At 40.5% G+C, this 6,000-nt stretch overlaps 1 long non-coding RNA gene across 1 annotated transcript; it reads right to left on the reverse strand.

Annotated features, from left to right (window-relative positions):
* Positions 1 to 366: 366 nt before the first annotated feature.
* On the reverse strand, positions 367 to 5,242 carry LOC131501965 (uncharacterized). The gene is made up of 3 exons (XR_009256931.1): positions 5,051 to 5,242; positions 4,337 to 4,462; positions 367 to 475 (listed from the first exon to the last, which is right to left on the reverse strand). It is a non-coding gene; the product is annotated as an uncharacterized LOC131501965 (long non-coding RNA).
* Positions 5,243 to 6,000: the final 758 nt, after the last annotated feature.

Raw genomic sequence — 6,000 nt, forward strand, 5'->3', positions numbered from 1 at the left:
TGAACACATCTCTCTCTCTGCTACTATGGACGTGGGTTTCCCAGGCTTAGGGATTTGTACTTTAGATTTCTTCAAATATCAGTTTTGCCCACCTCTTGGGTTTCTGGTGGCTCCAGTTTCTCAGGAAGAAACTCTCCTCCCAAGCCTTGGCACCAGGGTTCCCAAAACCTGTTACCTCTTAATCTCCTTTTCCTTTTTCTCCATGTTGAAAACTATAGGGGGTTAAATAGTGTCGAATACTTTTTTTTTATCCTGCTTTCAATGATTTCTAGTAGTTTTACAACTTCCTGGGGTCTATAGTATGTCCATGAAATATGCATTAACTTCAGTCGTACCTGTGTTTTATTACCAGCTCTTGGTCTGGAGTTGTGTGTGTACCTTCCTGTAACAGCCATTCTTGGAATTGTGCGTTTCCATAACTGTCATAGGCTTTCTTGGTTTCATTCAATTTATTTACTTGTTTTTCAATGATTTTCTGAGAGAGAAAAAAAATTAAGGTCTTTATACTGGCTGGAAATAAACCTGTCCTTTGGTATGCCTTCTTGAGTTTAGGGCTTAGTAAACCTCCTATACTTTACAAATGGTTAATTCTGTTAACCTGCATTTCAGTCTAATGTGGCTCCATTCAAGATAAGTGAAAATTTCTCTCTGTAAATTAAAGGCAAAAGTCTCATCTTTATTTCTTATAGATCTCTAGAGATCTTATTTGATTTGTTACCTTAATAATTTTAGGTCAGGCTATTGTAAGTAGATATTCTGCAGAGGACCAAACCTTTCTCCTAAATCCTACATAAAAACTATCTTTACAGGCCCCAAATAAAACAAATTTAAGTATTAACTTACTTGTTCTTTTATATAGTTTCTTTCAAAGTCTAATTTTAAAGTAGTAAGATACTGCCTGTACTTATTCAATTCTTTCAAAGTACATATGACCTATAAAAACAAAACCGAAAACCAAATGTATAAACAGAAAATTGTGACAGTCATAAAGCTTTACAGAGAAAAGTGTCATAAGAACATTCATTTTAGTAACAATTTTGGGATCAAGGGTAATAACAGCACATTTTGGTAGTAATTTGGAAAGTGGTATCTAAAACTGCTGTATCACCAGGAAATATCTATCTAAATAATATTATTTCAATAATATGGTTCACATCATAATCAGAAATTTATTATTCCCAATGAATTTGTTATTAAAACACCAGTATAATAATGACATTTAATATCCTCCCTCCAATTTATTTCATTATGCTGTTTTCTGCTAGGTTTTTGTCTCTAGTCTTCTCAAAAGGTATATGAAATATTCCTTGATAGGTATACTGTGCCATTATTACTTTTAGAACAAGAGGAAAGGCACTACAATACAGCTGGGAGAAAATACACAAATAAATATGTGTGTATGGATGTCTTTACATATTTGAATCATTTGGTGCTTGTCTTTTGCTGTTATCAAAGAAAAAAGGTCAAGTAGGAACAAGTAGTCTTATTTGGAAATCCAAATACTGAGTAATTGAATTCTCTAATAAATATTCTTTACTGTCTATCCAAAGTTGATACAAGCTCCTAGTGAAGAACAGAACCAAGTGTCTATCAAGTCCCTAACTTCTGCTAGTTAAAAGGAAGTAGGCTTCAACCTACTTTATTATTGTTGGTGATGTAGCCGCCCTTCTTTAATCTCTTTAGGATATCTTTTCGCTTATAGTATGCTTTTAAATGTGGATCATGCAGACTTTTATAGCTGGTTTCCAAAAGTCGGCAATAAGGATCAGTCAGGTTAAAGTCGTAAGAAGGCTGGTAAAGCTGCAAACACACAGATTCAAAAGTATTACATATGTAAAATGGATGAAATTGCACTTTTAAACCTCAATTTGTTGAACTGACTAGGTTGTTCAGTGAAAATAAAGCATGCAAGCAGAACCTGAAGTGAGGGAATGTGGACAGGGGGTTGATTTAGGTTAATCTCACTGCCTTTCTCTTTCTCTCTTCTCTACCAAAGCTGTCTTTAGGCTGGAGGTAGGTGATAGCCTCAACCTCCGTCCAATTAATGAACAGTGATGTGTCGCCCTAAGAGTTCCTGCAAGGCAGGTAGGATGCTTCATATGTGGGCAGGGGGTAAGACAAGAGGGGAATGATAGAGTTCTAGCTTTCTTTTTAGATTTAAAAGCTTCCTTTGTAAGTTTCTGACTGCTTGATTGTGCTAGCCTCTTGTCTTTCTTAAGGGACCTATATCAGGAAACTGGATTCACTGACTACTAATGTTTCCTTACAAAGGCAAAGAAAGACATCCTTCTGGGCAATGATTTAATTTACAGTGGGACTAGATAAGAAGCCCACATCTTTCCTAGAAAAGAAATGATCAGCAGTTGATGGCAGTTGAAACAATGCTGCAATTAGCAGATTGGTTATAGCTTCTTCTTTTAGATGTTGACTTTTGTTGGTAACAGACATATGTTGACCAACCCTGGGCTACTGACCTATCAAGAAAGAATCAAATCCATTTGTTGAAGCCAGGGTTAAGTTTTCTATTGTCAATTAAAATGATTGGTTTCCCTGAACTGAAGAATCTATTATAACATCACCACCTGCCAGTGGGAGGTCACAGGGAAAAATTTTAAAAGTATGGAAATTGTTCTTTTAACAGGTTATCTTTTCTTGAAAGCAGAATGTCTAAGTTAATTGGCAAAGTTTTTACTATTAACTTTACAACAAAGGCAACTTAAGGAGTTTGTGAACAGTTGCTATCTTAGTATACTAATAAGCAAATTAATTTATAAACAAATTACTTGAGAATAAGTTTGGTATCAAAATGTTGGAAGTATAGGATCACTTGTCAGGTTTGGATTAGTGCATAGCTAAAGATATGTAGGTTACATTGTTACATTTTAATCTGATTGAAAACAAGACAGTTGGATACTATAATTTTGCCTTCCATTTGCTTTCAAAAAAACATGAAAGACCTTTAAATTCCGTTTCTGTAGTGATGTGCTTAAGTGGTCTGCAGTTGAGGAAGCTGAAAGGTCAGGTGAAGAACTGTGCCCTGAGTCAGGAGATGGTGGTTCTGGTCTGAATTCTGCTACTATCTACCTGGGACCTTAGATAAATCATAGCTTCACCTTATAAGGTGGTGATGAGGGTAAAATGAGTTAAAAAAAAACACCTAATGGTGTAAATATAAAGTCTTACTTTCTTGAGGAGATCCTGTTAAAAGACAAAGATCCCACAAAGTTAGTCTTCGGGGGAGTTGAATGCAGTGCTTGATCATGATTAAATGCATATATTTTGGGGGTAATCAATATAATACAGCGATAATCAGTGTAATTGAGTATAGGAAAAAACCCTGGAAATAAGAAGTAGCTAACAAGTGAACAGCAGGAACAGTATAGAAATATAACAAATAGAAGATAACTGAGGAAAAAAACCAACAGATAGGGTTACAGTTATAAACTAAAATGGAATGTTACTACTAGTATTGAAATAGGGTTTGAGTATGTTTTAGGAAAGCTAATTTGTGGGAGTGTGACTCAATCAATTTCTGTGAGATTGACATATATTTAGTAGAACATTATGCGTTTTCAAAAGAGAAACTCTGTTGTTTTCTACCAGTAAAACCTAAAAAAATCCTATATATTAGAAAAGTATCCGAAATACCAAGAAGCCCCTACTCATCCTTGATGACATACTAGACTGTGCAAGAATAAGGATGTCAGGATTATTCCTGTAAAACCTTTTGCTATTGTGATGAAAGCACACCCTCAGCTAGAAAGTTCTGAACCTCCTTCAGGCTTGACCTAAATTAAGGACAGAGGCAGAGGACTTAAAATGTGTAACAATGTGAGTGCAGCACACTGAATCACTAAAAGTGCTGATTCAGTGATAACTAAGATAGTGCAGACCAATGGTATGTAAATTCTAAGGAAAGCTTAGCTCTGTGTTGTGACACTTGTGAAAAGGCTTCTTACGGTAGCTCTTAAAAGACGGCTCAAATTGAAGGTCAAGAAGGAGGGGAGAAAAGTGCATGCCAGGTTGCAGGAGCCAGATGGACAAAGGCACGGAAGTAAGAATTAGCATGATATGTTTAGGTAGGCAGAAAAGACCCCGACCTTTGGGAGCGCAGGCTTTGGTTTGGAACTAAGGATGAACTGGTGGCTGAGGTATATCATGGGTCCTTCCATCATTAAAGTGAAGTTCAGACACTACACATTTGAACTCTTTTACCTTCACTTTGTGTGTGAAATTGAAGTTGACTCAAAGCAAAATCATAGCAAGTATTTCAAGTTTAATAGCAAGTTAAAAAGAGTAAAGAAAATCACTTAAGCACTATTAAAACTCAGTTTACCTTTTCACTTATATTTGTAGTGTAGAATACATTGTTGCTTCCTGGGATAACAGGCAGCTTGACCCCAAGAGGAAGATCCAATAGATTAGCTGCTCCGACCTCTGGAATGGGTTCTTTTTGTGAGCCCTGTCAGATACAATGAGAAAGTCTCTCTCTTTTTTTTTTTTTTAAGACCTATTCTTTTAGTTTAGATCAATCTACTCACACACATTTCAATGGGCTAATACTTCCACATAAACCAAAGAACCATCCACTCAGGGTTGAAAGAGCCCGCTCTGCTGACGCCCCGGAAAACCTCCCAGCTTCCACGAGTTGCCAGCCATCTCTCTGGACCCCACCCAACGCTGGTCGCGGCCACAGGCAGCACTCCCCACTACCGGCTGCCCCGCCTGGGAGCCTGAAGCTGAATCTTCAGGCACCCGCCCCTTTCCCCCGCTCGCTCCGCTGAGGTCTCCGCCCCTTCCGTCCGCCCGCCCGCCGACCCAAGACTCTGCCCAGGAGCTAGGAGGACGACGACTACACCGCACTAGCCACCACTCACGGTGCCGCACTGCTCTCTGGCGGCAGCTAGGCTGCTGGCGGCCGCCTTAGTGGTGGAGGCTTCGGCAGCCTTATAGCAGTTGCTGAGATACAGATCCATGGCCGCCCGTCAGCCCCCAGAGTGCCGGGGGGCTGGGGCAGCAAGCCCTCTTCGTTTCACCTCTTCACTCACACCTTTCCCGCTCTACGATTAGATCAAGTCCGCGCCGCCACGGTGGTGGTCGCTAGGGTAATGCGTCCTCCAGGCCACGCCCCTCACTGTGTTGCGTCCCACGCTGCAGCATTGTCCTCCCCAACTGGCATAGCTCTCGGCGGGTGGTGGTGGGGGGAAGAGGAGCGGGACCACTCACCACTCGCTCTGCTGCCCCAACTTTTGGCGCATGCGCAGGTTTAAGAGCCTCAGCGTTTGGGAGTGGTTCAGAAGTCTGGTGTAACAGGGCGGGGTGGAGATTACGTTTCTCTCTGAAAGCAACACCCCTCATTTAAACTAAATCAGAATGTATCAAGCTTTGTCAGTGGGTAGCTGGCTGTAATTTTTACAATTCTTCCTGGCCCTCCAACAAGCTATGATTCTGTTCAACACATGCCACAAGTAATTGTGTAGTATACACTAGGGCCAGAGGTTTGGCTTTCCACCTTTATATGACACCATGACCACGCCACCCCCCTTGCCCTAGGCATACCACCTCTCCAGGTCCCACATAGAGCACAATAATTTTTTTTTTTTTTGCCTTAGGGCTCTTCATTTCTCTGGCCTCCTCTCCCTCTTTCTCTCCCTTTTTCCTATTTCTATCTACCTTCTCATTCGTTTAGCCAACATTTCTTTATATATAGTTATTTTATTTACTTATTTTTGAGAGAGAGGGCATGAATGAGCAAAGGGCAGAGAGTCAGGGAGAGAGAGAGAATCCCACGCAGGGTCCCAACTGTCAGCGTGGAGCCCGAAGTGGGGCTCGACCTCACCCAAAGCAGGGCTTGACTCATGAACTGTGAGATCATGACCTGAGCCTAAGTTAGTTGTTTAACCGACTGAATCACACAGGCGCCCCATCCTAGCCAACAATTCTTGAGTGCCTGCTCTATGCCAGACAGTACAGGGTGCTGAGGACACACCAGTAAGTAAA

The sequence above is a fragment of the Neofelis nebulosa genome, chromosome X (assembly GCF_028018385.1).
Source record: "Neofelis nebulosa isolate mNeoNeb1 chromosome X, mNeoNeb1.pri, whole genome shotgun sequence".
Taxonomy (NCBI): Eukaryota; Metazoa; Chordata; class Mammalia; order Carnivora; family Felidae; genus Neofelis; species Neofelis nebulosa.